This window comes from Phaethon aethereus (genome assembly GCF_964289735.1).
Source record: "Phaethon aethereus genome assembly, chromosome: 3".
Lineage (NCBI taxonomy): Eukaryota > Metazoa > Chordata > Aves > Phaethontiformes > Phaethontidae > Phaethon > Phaethon aethereus.
This window is the reverse complement of record NC_138576.1, coordinates 12,771,524-12,787,707: the sequence shown is the minus strand read 5'-3', so window position 1 is coordinate 12,787,707 and position 16,184 is coordinate 12,771,524.

The window sequence follows — 16,184 nt, the reverse complement described above, 5'->3', positions numbered from 1 at the left end:
GCCTTTAATAGGGTCCCCCTGGTGTAACTGCTGACAGAATTTGGTCGAGTGAAGGCAATTCAGGGAAGAAAACAAATAAGGGGGGGAAATGGCCAGCCCCTAGGGATGGCAGCGTTACACAAACACAACAAACTCATGCACAACAGTGCTCAGGGCATTGTTGTTTCCAGTTTAGGTTAGCCAGTGGCAGCTTGACTTTGGATAGGCTCCCTGCATGCTTTAGAGAGCCATAAAAAGGATGTAAGCCACTTTATGGGGGGTCACAATCCCTGCCGATGTAGCCATATGTTCACTAGTGCAAACTTTTCACTCGGTTCACTCCAGTGGTGAAAATCTTCTCATCTGAAGAGGTATTTAAAACAACAGTTTTGTCTTGAGTTAACTTATTGCCAGCAGCTTTGAAGGAGTTAATATTTGTAAAAACTAGTCTGGACACTTTGTAATGAATAAAAATATTTCTATTTGCCTAGAGCACAAGGTACTGTGAGCCAGCCTTACATATGCCACTTTCCCTAAGAGTCTTCATCTCACAATCCTTTTAAGCTGGTGAGCAATAGTTAATACCATTTTGCAATATTATAAACCACTGCAACGCAATGAAGATGATGGTGTTATAGTCTAGATTTCCCTTCCTCTCTTCTCCCCACTGCCAGCAGCTAAGCTCATGCCCACCATAAACAGCTGCCAGTAAGTTTTCCTGCATCGGGAAGCTAGAAATTACTTCTCTCCTTTTCCAGATGAACGAGTCAAGCAAATTCCAGGGCATGTTTTCAAATGAAGATGCAAAAAACTGCCAAAATCCTCGAGTCAGCCCTCTGTGTAAAAACATGATTGCAGCTCAGGAGAGTTGCTGTGTTTTAGTGGAGGCACATGAAAAACTGCTTTGTAAGGGAAAATGCTCCTTCAGACAGCTCAGTGCTCAGACGCTGCTTATATGAAAAGAAACCATGATGCATCAAATACAAAAATAAATGCAATTCCTAACTCTTGTGATATTTCTTGATGCAGATAAAAAAGAGAAGATGTCTTGGTCTGCAGAACACTTGGAGGAGGGAACTGGAATTTCTAAATATGCTGCCCCCAAGGGACTGGGTCTGTCGTCCAGAAAAGAGCAATGCAAGATCATGCTGATGTAAGGAGCTGTAACTTATGATAATGCAGGTTGCAGTTTAGCAGGCTCGGTGAGAAGCCAAGACAGCGCATTTTTGCCCTCCATGCCAGGCAGAGCAGGACTGCGGGACATATCCAGTGGCCACAACAGTAGCTAAGGACAGGGTCACCAGTGTCACCAGTCATGTCGACCTGAGCAATGAGCCCACCACATCCCCTTTGCCACTACAGATCTCACTGAGTGTAACAGAAGAGTGTGTGCCCTTGCTGCCCCGGAGCTGCTGCTCACCTTCCTGGGCAATTTCCAGCATCTTGTTCTTGCCTGTGATGACTTCGGTTGCATAACCATCTGACAGGCTGTTGTGCTGCAGTATCATTTCCAAAGTCAGTGACAATATTTCTGCAGGATCTTTCAAATTTTATGCTGAAATCTCCAAATGACCCACTAAGATGACCTCATTTGTCTTCAGGAAGTATTCTGTTCGCATTCTTGTATTTGGATAGTTGTGAGAAATTCACTCCACACTCAGGCCATTTCTTTCTCATAAACTTTCTATAACTAAATGTGCAGGTCATTACTTTTGATCTTAATATGACTGCTGGTTAATTATGGGTTTTTTAAAAAAATGTAGCAGAAATGCAAATTGCTGTGCAAAACATCGAAGAGTTCATGTAATATCTGGGCAAGCCATATTCTGCAGTGATTAAAACTTCTGTGATTAATGAAACAGGAAGGTAATGAACAATGCAATTTATTAATGCAAGTATACACCATTAAAAAAAAAACCTTTTCTGCACAGCAATAATAACTTAAGGGAATACCAGTAAACACAATCAGAAGTATATTTTCTTAGGATCCCTACTCTCCCCAGTCTTCACAACTGTGGATACTTATAAGACTTCAAAATTATTGCGAGGAGCACAACAGCATGGTAAGTATTTATGTTGACTCTACAGCAAGGGGTTATTGAATTGTTTTGCTTAAAACATGTAATGAATTCTAACAAAAAACGAGAACCAAACTGAGGAGAATCACAGGAGAATTTTCTGCAACATTTATTCATGATTTTTTTCAAGGGAAGATTGATTAGAAAAAAAATGGCAGAAATAGTTACTAAGCAGATTTTTCTTTTTTTTTTTTTTCAAAATCCTGCAGTTGGTTATGACGATGTTGATGGTTTAGAGGGCTTTTTTTAAGGAAAAGTTTGGAGGAGTTTGACAAAAGTACAGGAAATACTTTTATTTCTGTCAAAATTTGTTACAAAAGGATAAACCTCCACGTTCATACTCGGCAGTTTTCAAAACGGTACCGGTGGAATTGCCAAAATGTTCCATTCTCGAAGTCTGGCGCGGCTGAGCTTTGCAGTGACGCTCGGAGCTGGCCTGGCCTCCCACCACCCCTCTGCCTTTGACTGAGGCAGAAATGAGCCTTGATGCAGACAACTACTTCGGGGCGTAATACGGGGGAGAAACCACTTCCCTCCGCAGCATGTGGGGGGGACACTCCGCATCTCCTGCTCTACAGCCGGCAAATAAAGCCGTGTATTCGCCACTTCAGCAAATCAGCGGTAGTGGATCAATAGCGGATCGATCCCGCCCGAGCTGTCATTACCTGCGCGGTACTTGGCACCGTCGCTGCACAAAAGCAGGAAGGTAAAACCGAGCAGCCCGGTCTGTGGGGATCGGCGGCGGGCGCCGAGCTCGCTCCGCCGCAGCCCGGGGGCAGGGGGGCGGCCTCCAGCCCGCCCACGAGGGCCCGGCTTCGGCAGCGTCACCCTCGCCCGGCGGGCTGCCCCTCTGCCCGCGTCTTCCTCCGGGTCGTGGCAGCGAGAGGAGCTGCCTGGTGGTGCCCTGGTAGGTGGCTGCGGGAGGGAGCGGCGCAGTCGCTCGGGGACGGGGCTCGGGTGGATGCGGGACTCCCCGAGGGCACTCAGCGGGACCCTCGCCCTCCCCCGCGGACGCGGAGCGGGACTGTCCGGGCGCGGTGTGAGACCCAGTGGGTGAGGTGCGGGAACCCCAGGCAAAGTGCGGGAACTCTCCGGGAGAGGAGAAGGACCCCCGGGGGCAGTGTGGGACCCCCGGGGCCACGGAGCAGGATTCCGCGGCTGAACTTCCAGCGAACACGGCGTTGGACCGCCCGGGCATGAGCGGGACCCCTGGGAGCGGTGTGGGACCCCCGGAGGCGGGGCAGCACCTCTCAGGCACGGTGCGAGACCCCCGGGTGCAGCGGGACACTGCCGGCAGGTCCGTTGCGGCGCTGGGACGGGAGCCGGGCGCCGGGGCGGGGGCCGGGGGATGCCCGAGGCCGGGGTGGGGACTCTCCCGAGCCCGCCCGCTGCCGCCTGCCTTCCCCTCCCACCTCGGGCTGCGCGGTGCGGTGCCGGGCGGAGCGCGGCGGGGCGGCCGGCGGCGGCCCGCAGTTCCAGGTAGGCAGCACCGCCCGCCCGCTGCGCCCCGGCCCGCGGCCGCGCTCCCCGCCGCGGCGGGGCGGCCCCGGGGCGGGCGGCCTGGCGGCCCGGTGGGGAGGGCGCACAGGTCGGCTCGGCGCGGTGCCGGAGGCGCGCTGGCTTGTCCGTGCGGTTCGCGGGGAAGTGACCGGGGCAGGAGGAGAAGGAGGAGGAGAAGGAGGGTGGAGGGTGAAGCTGGTGCCGGGTGAGCCCCTGCGGGCTTCGTTGCTCCGCCGAAGTCCTGCCCTGAGCTCCCCGGCTCGGGACGTGCAGCCCCGCTCCGACCCGCGGACAGAGGCGGCGGGGACCGCCCTGGCCCCCGCGGAGGGTCCGGGGCGCGGCTGGGGCGGCCGCGCGGTTCTCCCGTCGGCTTCTCCGCGGCTGCTTTTAAATGGCTTGTGAGGGAGCGGATCAAGAGAGATCCCTTTCGCATTGCAGAGCTCTGCCTTGCTTTTTAAAAACACCTTCAGATTAAAAAGTAAACTAGGTTTAAACAGGCGAACCACTATAGTAGCCTCTATAGCTAAAGAAATGTGGGAGAAGTCTCATCTCTCTGCATGGCCGATATAAAGTAGACTTATGAAGTTGGGGATAGTTTACCTGATTTTAGATCCAGGTGGATTTTTGAAGGGGCTTTCTCTTTTTATAAAAAGACTTGTCTTATGTGCTTCTGTAAGAAAGTAAAAATCCTCATGGCTTGTTTTCTGGATTTTCTCGCCAGTGCGTGCAGTGTGAGAGAGCCCTGTGTCAGTAGTATTTCTCTTTTGTCTAATGCAAAGCACAACTGCTGGTTATTCTGGGAGCTGAACTCAGAGTCCCTGCTGGGGAAGGTAGACCTCAAGATCTGAGCAGCGGCAGCGTATTGATTCCATTAGCAGGATTTACAGATCTACCGACAGATCCCTTTTAACACAGTTGCTTTCCCAGAATTAAAGTTCTCCTCAGAGCATCGCCGCTGGTCTAGGCCAATAGATGGCATAAGGTACTCAGGCTAACATCCGAAGAGGACAGAGGAGGCAAGGATACACTTTGTACATGGGCTAGGATTTTCGGAGGGTGTGTGTGAGCCAAATTCTGGGTGTTAGACTTGGGATACCTTGGGAAGGTCTCATTTTCAGAGGCATGTCCCAAGCCACGCATTCTTGTTTTCCTCGGTCACGAGTGCAGTGTTTTCCAAAATCCTTCTCTGCTCTAAGTAGTTAGGATTAAATCATTCACAGTTTTGGTAGGATTTGATCAGTGTTGGTATCTTAAACTCAGTAGGAAGCAGGGGTGGCTTTTCAGCTTCACCGGGTGTATTTGGTATCTGCTGCTGGGGGGAAGATGCCCATTGTAGCAGAGTTGAAACCAGTAATCATCTGTGATGAGAATGGAGGGTTTTCTACAGACAACTGTAACCTCTCCTCATTGCCTTCTACTTTTCTAGATTTCTCTGCTCAAAAAGGTAGTACTTGGGGGAGTGGAAGACAACTGGCTAATAAGGAAAAAGCTTCTTAATTTCTGTATCTAAACTTCTGCTGAAATAGCACTGTAGGTAGACAGAGATGTTTTTATGTTCTGAAATTCTGTAAATTATTTGTGTATAGGTAGGTAGCTAAATGATGATAAAAGAGCTTTAACTGACAGTAATCATGCCTTGTTTTATATGGTGCATGTTATCTATAGATTTCAAAGCAGTTCTTTTTATAAAGAGGTGCAGTATCATTATTTGAATTTTTTTCAACTGCAGGAATTGAAGAATGGGAAAGGTCCAGAAATGGTATCCAAATTTCCTAAGTCACAGTCCTTTACTTGCCTGTTAGACCTCCTTTATACAGGCTGAAAAGATTTGTTTAAGTTGATCTTAAAGTAGGAAAAATCTGTATATATTCATAGCAGAGGACATTAAAGCTCTTTTTGACAAGACCTTCTTCCTTGAACACCGTATCTAAGCATCTATGTCTTGTTATCAGTCTCAGCACTAAGACAACCCACAGAAATGTTAGCAGCCCTTCAAAGTCCCATTTGTAAGCACGGGCAAAGGAAAAGAGATGAACACAGGTTTTCAGCTGAACTGATGCAGACTCACTCCAGTGTGATCCCTAGCATTATTCGTACTGAAAATCAAGATCAAGCGAGCTTTTGCCCTTCTGCTCTGCGGGAGGTTTCCATCCTCCCTGAGCTCGCCTTAGGACACCTGCGTTACGCTTGGACCACCCCAGTCAAACTCCCCACCTGCCACTGTCCCCAGAGTGGGTCACGCCCAGCACGTGCCGGGCGCTTGGCACCAGAAGCAAGAGCCCCCCTCGGGGCTCCCCCCCCGCCTCACCGGGTAAGTGAAAAAACGATGTTGTGGTGAACGGCGTTAAATCCGGCTGGCAGCCGGTCACAAGCGGTGTTCCCCAGGGCTCGGTTCTGGGGCTGGTCTTGTTCAATATCTTTATTGATGATCTGGATGAGGGGATCGAGTGCTCCCTCAGTAAGTTTGCAGATGACACCAAGCTGGGTGGGAGTGTTGATCTGCTGGAGGGTAGGAGGGCTCTGCAGAGGGATCTGGACAGGCTGGATCGATGGGCAGAGGCCAACTGTATGAGGTTTAATAAGGCCAAGTGCAGGGTCCTGCACTTTGGCCACAACAACCCCATGCAACACTACAGGCTTGGGGAGGAGTGGCTGGAGAGCTGCCCGGCGGAAAGGGACCTGGGGGTGCTGGTTGACAGCCGGCTGAACATAAGCCGGCAGTGTGCCCAGGTGGCCAAGAAGGCCAACAGCGTCCTGGCCTGTATCAGGAATAGTGTGGCCAGCAGGAGTAGGGAAGTGATTGTGCCCCTGTACTCGGCACTGGTGAGGCCACACCTTGAATCCTGTGTTCAGTTTTGTGCCCCTCACTACAAGAAGGATGCTGAGGTGCTGGAGCGTGTCCAGAGAAGGGCAACGAAGCTGGTGAGAGGTCTGGAGCACAAGTCTTATGAGGAGCGGCTGAGGGAACTGAGGCTGTTTAGTCTGGAGAAGAGGAGGCTGAGGGGAGACCTTATCGCTCTCTACAACTACCTGAAAGGGGGTTGTGGCGACGAGGGTGTTGGTCTCTTCTCCCAAGTTACTAGTGATAGGACAAGAGGAAATGGCCTCAAGTTGTGACAGGGGAGGTTTAGGTTGGATATTAGGAAAAATTTCTTCACCGAGAGGATGGTCAGGCATTGGAACAGGTTGCCCAGGGAGGTGGTGGAGTCGCCATCTCTGAAAGTGTTCAAAAAACGTGTGGATGTGGCACTTCAGGACATGGTTTAGGGGACATGGTGGCGCTGGACTAATGGTTGGACTTGATGATCTTAAAGGTCCTTTCCAACCTAGTGATTCTGTGATTCTGTGATTCTGTGATTCCTGAGGCAGGTGAGGACAGATGTTTTCCTAAAATATCCTTTGTAGAAACAGAGAGGTCCTGAAGGAGAAGCATTTCTTTGCTCACCCTCTCTAGGGCTTAGCAAATTTCCCAGGGCGAGAAGAATAAAACCACCTCAAACCTGAACAGATGATAAATCAGTATTAAACCACCAGTATCAGCTTAGCTGTGGAATTACAGCTATAGGCAAGGTAAAATCAACTATGAATACTCAGTGCCAAGACCATGGGCCAGGTTCAGCCTCAATGCAAAACAAGGTTCAACAGTGACTGAGCTGAGCTGCAGAGGCACCTTAAACCCTTATGGAGAGTGGAGACAGCCGGGCTTTCCCCGCCTAGCGTTGATGCATCTGCCAGCGGTCTGCTCTTTGCTCTGGCTGTGCCTCCAGCGGAGCCGGCATTGGAGACATGTTGCCTGCCACTGTGCCGGGATCACTGCCAGAGACCTCTGCCACCTCTCCTGTGGCTGCCTGCTCTTTGCATCCCTCCTCCCTGCCGGCTGAGCAAGCTGAGCCCCACATGCTCTCAGGTAAAGTAAGTGCCGATTAACAAGGAGTGCGTGTGAAAGGCAGATGCTCTGCAGAGTCTGATGCGAGCTAGGGTCAGAGCGAGAAGCAGACTGTATCCTGTTGAGCAATATCTTTCCTAACAACCTGTCCCTTCAGCTTGGTTACTTGAAAACAGGTTGTGGCCATGCTTTCTTACTGTCTTTTCTCCTGGAATCCCTCTCTAGCTATGCCCATTTGTTTGCATCATGCCTCCTGTCTAAAGGCTGTTGATTTAAAGAACTTGTTTACTTGCTACTGGGGCACGTATATTAAAAAGACCTGCCCAAGGCTAATGACTAAAAACAAGGCTCAAGTCTCTAACTCGCTTTATTCCCTGCCTCGCAAATTTTCAGTTATGGGATATCTGCCAAGGACACATAATAAAACAGAGCTCATGAATAAATAAAATATATTCCACTAACCTGTGGATATTTTCTTGTCATCTTGCCTTTGCCCCATCTCTTTGTTCTTATTTCTTGCTCTTCATCCTTTCTTTTTCTATTTAGTCTTTTTCTCTTTTTTAATTTATGGGATTATTTTATTTTCTTCCTGTGTTTCTTTTTTACTTCCTGAGGAGGAAAACACCCCCAGAAAACCAGGCAGGATGCTGTCTGATTGCTCTTGTCTGGCTCTGTGTAGAGGGCCAAATCCTCAGCTGATACCAACTGTCCTTGACCTGTTCCAGTCAATGGTTCTGCACCAGTTAATGTCAGGTGATCATCTGCTCCAAGGTGTAACACCAGTATCCTTCTCCATCCTTTACTATTTATTCTTTTTTATACCCCATTTCCTTCTGGCCCCTTTTATTTTTCCATATTGTACTGATGCTTCTTCCTTTTATACTCTACTTTCCATTATTCATAATGTACCTAAAGTCCTAACAGTGGTGTGTTAAACTCCTGTCATCTGTCATTTCATAGAATCATAGAATCATAGAATCTTTGGTTTGAAAGGGACCTGTTAAGGTCACTTGCTCATTTTTTCTTAGAAGGGAGTTCTGTATGTGACAGTTGCTTGTAATAGCTTTCTTTTGTTTTTCATTCTGATCTAGAAGTAATGACTTCTGAAATATTTACCTTACTTGTAGGGGAAGATGGTGTTTACCATGTTGGTCTTTAATTTCTGAGGGAGCTCATTCCACAGTCACAATCTTGTTTTCAAGAGATGTTTGTCTTCTGGAAAGATGAGCTTTATCACTTGTGTTAGAAGGTACCATTGTAGTCACTGTTCTTTTTCTGGAGTTTAGTTTACTTTGGATTCATGCCATTTGCTGTGTTACAGATAAAGCCCGAGACCTTGAACTTCATGTGCTCTTCTGCAAGGAGCTAGGGTAGGTCTGGAATAAGCATGGTGGTCTCTGTGGTTGAGTTGTTGGTAATGTTGATATAAAGGATTGAGAAAGGCTTCACTCATTTTGGCCTCTCTAAACTGTTTCCCTCACTGATATCTGTCCTGCTAGGTGCTCCTGATGTCCTTGGTCTTAGCGTGATGTTCTCTTCTCCAATCCCTTTATCCACAAGCTCTCCTGCTCATCTTCTCACCCTTCACATCAAAGTGCCTTATCCATTTTGACTTCCCATCCCTGGCAGGTGAGTGGGGACTGAGGTGAGAGATCTTGATTTACTGGCTCTCAGAGCTGGTGAGGAATTGCTGGGAGGTGGCACAAGGGGAGGCCGTTATGGCTTAACCCTTTGGACTGACTTCTGTTTGCTCTGTGTCTGTTGCCATCTCTCCTAGGCAGGTTTATGTCTTAAAGGTTGAACTTGAGCAGGGGGAGCTGCCTGACTGTGACCCAACGGAATCGACTGACGTGTGGTGGCAGTCAGGCAGCATTGCACCATCCTTACCTCTGCCAGCAGCAGCAAGATGTGCACTGTCCCCTCTCGCCCCACGAGCAGTTGTGGTGGCAAGGTGAGTGCTCCAGAGCTGTACCTATTCTGCTGGAGCCGCCTGTGCCCAGAACAGGATTCTCTTGGGGTAAAGGCAAATAAACGAACTTTTCTCTTTTCCTTTTTTTGGAAATATTTTGGTCTTACCAGCCTGCCAGTAAAAACCAGCAAAAGGCACATGGACAAAACAGAGTGTGGCTGGTTTAAGGAGGACAGGTTATTTATTGTCTGAGACAGAGAATTTTGCTTTCCTTTTTTTCCTTGTCTTTTGTACATTTTTTTCCTTTGTTCATCAACTTGGACAAGCATTTTAGATGCCAACTGATATCTTAAAAACTGGTTAATTTTTCCATGTTTTTAATTATTCCAGTCTAGTGCTGTTCTAATGACAGGCTCAGAGCTCAATCTGTGCAGAGGGCTGCTGGCCCCTCTTCTCCTTTGATTTTCACTAAAAGCAAAGCAAAGACAGAGGCTTTATGGACTTGGGAATGTTGAAGTAGAACATGTTGACCTATGTGAATGCTATGTGACGTTGAACAGGTCTCTTCTCAAGTCTCAGGTTCACCTTCCAAAGCATGGAGCTCAAGGCACCTGCCTGTCCTAGTTTTGGCTGGGACAGAGTTAATTTTGTTCCTAGTCCCTGGTATAGAGATGCATTTTGGATTTAGGATGAGAATAATGTTGGTAACACACTGATGTTTTAGTTGTTGCTAAGCAGTGCTTACACTAGGTCAATGACTTTTCAGCTTCTCATACTGCCCTGCCAGGCAGGAGGCTGAGGAGGCACAGGAAGCTGGGGGGACACGGCCAGGACAGCTGACCCAGCCTGGCCAAAGGGACATTCCCCACCATATGGCATCATGCTCAGTGTATCACCCGGGGGGAAAGCTGGCTGGGGGCTGCTGCTCTGGGACTGGCGGTTTTAAATTAAATGTATGAGATTTATGGACAAAACCTGTGATAGTCTTGTAAAACTTATTATTAAGTGTATTAGCTTACTTGTATTACTTGTTATTACTTATTACTTGTATTAGCAATTTGCTGTGCCATATAGGAGGCATTTTGTATTTCTCTGTTTTTTTGTTCTTTTTCTCTGAGCCTAACAAATTGATTGCTGTTGTTGATGTAACTACAGGCAGGTTACCTGTGGGAGGCAGATAACCAACTCAGGAAAAATCTATCAACAGCTTTGATTTGGATGGAGGAGTTAAAATACAGCCTGGGTAGTTTGATAAAAATTAGAAGCATTTCTGATACCTCTGCTCTGCTCCTTGCTTCTCTTCTACCTCCTCTCCTTGAGCTGACAAGAGCTGATGCTGCTTCCAGCAGTATTAACTGCCATGAAAGCTTCAGCTCAGAAACCTCCTTGCTACGGAGCACATATTGCAGAGGGCAAGAGGATTCTCACTCTTTACTTTAGTGAAAGAAGAACCGACCTCACAGTTTGTGAGATGCAATGATAAATCTACAATCATTTTATCATTATCAGTAATTATCATAAAATAATTACTAATTATTTTAATGTACAATTTTTTTTTCAATCAGTATGTTTAAAAGGGGGGCAGTGGAGGATTGGATATATCCCAAAGAAAGATGACTTCTTTTTATTGAAGGTTTTATTATATCTTTTCTCTTTTTTTTTTAATTAAAATTTTTCAGTTATCTGAATGATTGTAACTGCTGATTTAACTGGATTATGATTCCAAAGCTACTTTGTAATTTTATGAACTCTATTTATTGCCAGTTGAGAGAAGAACTAATAGAGCCATAAGTTAGATTTTGATTTTGAAAATAACCAGCTCATTACTGCAGCACAAATCTAAATCAGTCCTCCATGTTTTAGCCTTAGCTAGTGACAAGCATTGAATGACGGTTTCAGTATGACATTTTAGTGGCAGACACCTTTTCCTTGAATAAGCAGCTGAAAAGAATGCTGCTTTGTATATTCTTCTTAAGCCTTAGCTTAAGATCTTGTGTGTCTCCCTGTCCAGTGCAAAGTTTGCACTGAAAAGGACAGCCAGTATAGATCAATACCACTCTTTAAATTCACCCATGAAACTGGTAAAAGCTTGAGCTGAACAAGTGGTGTAGCGTGGGTCCTTGCCGATATTTTAACTCAGTGCATTTAGCCCGGAAACGGTAACGGTATTTATGGTCTCATTTTTTTTGTAGCTATTCTTTTTAGGCAGTTCTGATTTTGTTTTACTGTTTGCTGTGTGTTAGGCCAGGCAAAGAGCAGTTTTTCCCACTTGCTTTTATTAATTTGTTAGGATGACAGAAAAGTGCAAAGCTAGGGACAAGTGAGCTCTTTGGGTCTCATAGTATATTTGGCACTCAAATAAGAGTTGTTGTGGGACACATTGAAACTTGTGAATCTTAAAAATGAGAAAAGCCTAATCTGCGAGCACTTGCTACTTGGCAAAGTGCGTATTCCTGGCTCTCTGGGATGCTCCATCCATCTCCTGGCCGTGCGGCCAGCCTTTTCTGAGGCCTTCTGTAAGTGCTAGAGGCAGGGGATGTGTTTCAGTCTTCTTAAGCTATCAAGGTGTCCTTGGAGCTAAGCAAAAGCTCCAGTTGAACGAAATATTGAAGAACAAGTTTATTCATTAGATTGTAAGAAGTCCAGTGTGACTTGAAAGAGACTTTTTGTTTATGTATATCTACCTCCCTCTGAAAACTTTGGACTGAGTCTCAGCTGGCATCCCTGACAGCGGCTGGCCCTAGGCCTGAGACTTGGATCTTAGGCAGTCACACATATTTCTCTTAGTGATAAATTTTACTGATTTCATCTGGTATCAAGTGTTTACGTATTTGGGTACAAAGTCTGAACTTTAAAGATCTTCAGGGCCCCTGGGGCCTGTGGGAAACTGCTGCACAAATGAAGTGAGAGGCAGAAGTCATCATTTTTCTCTCCAAGGTTTTACTGAGCACATACTGAAGTACTGCATTCAAATGCAGACCAAAAGAAATGTAATTTCTGGTGTCTTCCTCTTTCTCCTAGTGAGTTGTGGATTAGTACTGCTGCTAAGGCCAAACAGTTTTTTGCTTAAAGTGGTGTTTGGTGGCACTTCGCTTCAAGCAGCAGCTTACAGACCAAATATGTATTGCTCTTAAATTAGTTTCTTCCAACACACTGCATATGCTTAATTAAATCTAGCACTTTCTCTGAAGATATGTAGTCAGGGTCTCAGATCTTCTGCTGGACCTGTTGGTATGAACTGCCTCCATATTTTGGTGCCTTTGAAATCCTGGGGCTTGTTGTGGGACTTTATGAACCTGCCTATCGGAAGTTTAGCCCAGGCAAAAACCTAAGAGATCCTTCATCCTGTTAAAGTTTTTGGCAAAACCTCTGCTGGCTTTGTGGGATTAGGATTTACCCAGCCACCTGTCTTCACTTTTCTTCTCTGGACATTTGTATGGGTCATCTTAGACATTAGAAAAATATGTTTGTAAAAATGAGGTGGGAGAAAGAAGGAGAGGAAAGGCTGTTTCTGGCTTCTGAATTTCCTTCTCATTTGTGTTGGCTTTATATTCTGTTCCAAACTTTCTGTCACTGGAAGGCAATGGTAAGAATTACACCCCAGTAACTTTATAGGGCCTGACATTGGGTTGAGTAAATAGCTGTATTGTTACAGGCTGTGCAAACACATGTATGAACATTGCCAGAATGCAGCCCACACACAGCACATATACTACCTTCCAAGTTGTGCCAATGTGCAGTATTAGTTTACGTATGTAAATCCAGGCATTAGTAGCTACTCAACACTTCCTGAAAAAATGATATTGCACTGGTGGGACTAATGCTTATTTGTTGAAAAACTTATTTGCTGTCTGTTCTTTTTTGTGTACAATGACAATGCCTCAGCTATTTCTATGAATATTCAATTGAACAGTGGTGCAGTGATGCAGTTTTATATCTTAGCCTGTCACGTACGTACTTCACACATTTTCTGGATAATGTCCTTTCTTGCTGAATGCTTTGTGGGGACAGCCAACTTGAAGAAAGCAGGGAAAATACCTTTGGGTTTTGAGGACTGAGATAGCTAATACTACACTGATAGCGCTGTTAAAAAGGATTTCAATATCCTGGAGAAATTCCATCTGGGCTGCAAGTACCCCCATGCATTAGTACAGGTTGAGGGGCTGACTGAATGGAAAGCAGCTCTGTAGAAAAGGACATGGGCAGGCAACATGTTGAACATGGGTGAGCAATATGCCCTTGCAATGAAGGCCAGTTGCGTCCTGGGCTTCATTAACAAGGCTATAGTCAGTAGGTCCACACAAGCAGTTATTCCTCCCTGCTCGGCACTGTGAGACTGCATATGAAGGACTGTGTCCAGATTTGGGCTTTCCACTGCAGACATTGACATACCAGAGTGAGTCCCGCAGAAGGCCATCAAGATGGTTGGGGGTTGGAGCACACAGCATACAAGGGGAGTCTGACAAAGATGGGTTTGTTCAATATAGAGAAGAGAAGGTACAGGGGAAACCTTACTGTGGTCTACAGTTACCTGATGGGTAACTTTTCTCAGACATGCACAGCAATGGGATGCAGACCAGTAAACCCAAGTTGGAACAAAAGAGCATCTGCTTAGACTTTAGGAAAAGTATTTTCACCATAAGAGGGGACCAACACTGGCCCAGGTTGCTCAGAGAGTTTGGGAAATCCTGGAGATATTCAAAACTCAGTTGGCACTGAACAGCCTGCTCTAACTGGACGAGCTTTGAACATTGGGTTGGACAAGATGACCTCCAAAGGACCTTTTCAATGCAAATTAATTTGTGATGCTACCTGGAAAGTCAAGAGGAGGGGTGGAAAACAGCAATGTCCACTATAGGAGTAGTGACCATGTGTCCCAAAATCTCAGTGCTCCAAGAGATTGAGGCTTCTAGATGCCTAAGTATGGATAAGGCTTACACAGTGGCTCTAAACTGTATGTCCTCTGAACCTGGTCTGCATCAACGTTTCTGTAGCACCATGCTACAGTCTGTCTCCCACTATGGGATGGCACCTGATGGACAGAGCTGGCTGGCTTGACCTGTAGCATGCTGGACCAGCTGCTCCCAGTGTTGGCTGGAAGGCTGCGTCGAATTCCTTTTTTGCATCCAGAAGTTTCTATGCTCAAGAGAGTCTCTCTTGCAGATATTCTCTCCAGCTGCCTCTACACATCCTCCCTTAGTGTGTGGCCTCATGTCGTGCATGCTCATACACTGTAAAAGTTACTTGGATGCTTTGAATATGATTGTTGGATCAAAGGAGTCTATAGAACTTACATCAGTGAGATCTGGAGTTCTGCTTCAGAGTTGTCCTGTACCAAGAGAATTTTTTTTTGAACAACACAGACTCCTTTACTGAAACTCACATGCTTCAAACACAAAGGTTTTTACAGTTTTTCAGTTGAAGGTTTCACCCAAAATATCCACAGTAACAATTGCTTGTGTTCTTGTTGCCTAAGAGACTCTGCAAGTATCTTGGAGAATTTCACCGTGGTAAAGAAAACCTTTGTTTATGTCTGAGATTAATATATTTTTTTCAAAACATAAAAAAATAAACACCATGTAGATAGTCAGACTGCCAAGTAAAATTAGATATATAGCGAAGGAAGAAAGGGAACTGTTATGGAGAATTTGTAGATAGCCTGTTTCTGCTGTCCATCCTCAGTGACTTCATCCCATTCCAAATCTACTCTACATATATACATCCATGGGCCTGAACTGCAGCACAGGATGCTTAAGTACATGTTAGGAAAATAATTTTGAGGGAACAAGGGCATTCCAGTACTGGACTAGATTCCACAACCTCTCTTGGGAGGCTTTATCGTGGGAGATTAAATAAACATCTGTCAAAAATTGTTTAGGAATAACTGATCCTGCCTTGAGGTGGGGGAAGGATTGAATTATATTACTCTTCAAGGTCCATTCCCAACCTAATTTCTGTAGTCGATAGTATATTATTAACATAACCATTTTATTTATTTAAAAAAAAACAAACCAAAAAGCCCACAAAGTGACTGAGATAGACCCATAACGATATTGTGGGGAAAACATTTTTTTAAGCAGTTTATTCCAAAGCCAGGACTTTACAGGGTAAAGCTATAACAGATGCAAAAGTTATGGGTAGGCAATTGAGTAGTTTAGCACTGTGCCATCTGCAGCTGAATTGCCCTTTTATCCATTTTGGTCCTCTGGCTGAGTGCTAGTGAAGGTGTGATTGGTAGCACAGGCAAGACTGATTTCACATGTCTCCCAACAGTTTTTTCTGCTATGATGTACTACAACGTAGTCCTGGGTTTTGTGTTCATAGATGTCTCTTTGCAGCATAAGGTGGAAAAGCCCTACTTTATGGTCCGCATAGATTTGTCATTGTTGAGAACAACTTTTTCATGCAGTGAAACTGACTGTTGCTATTGGACTGTGTCCTTTAGAAACATTATCTTGCTTCTAAAAATAAGAAAAAGGAGAAAGATTAGAAGGAGGAAGAGGTAATCTAGGAGCAGAAATGATCAACAGTCCTGCTGCATCAGGAGTCATCTGTGCTAGGAATTGGAGAACGATTCCTCAGACTCCAAAGTGAGAAATGAGAATAACTAATTTTCCTTTACAATTAGGAAATGTAGGATGAACTAACCAATGGAAAATTTTGAATATCATGTGAATCTTCCTGGCAGTGAGTTAAATCTTAATTTTAACTCTCTGTTACCCTTCTACAAGAGATAAGAATATTCTGGATTTCACCAAACTCCATATTATTTTCCTTAACATGTAAGGGTTATGGTTCACTGCAGGTATAATTCACCTCTGAGCTCTGCTTG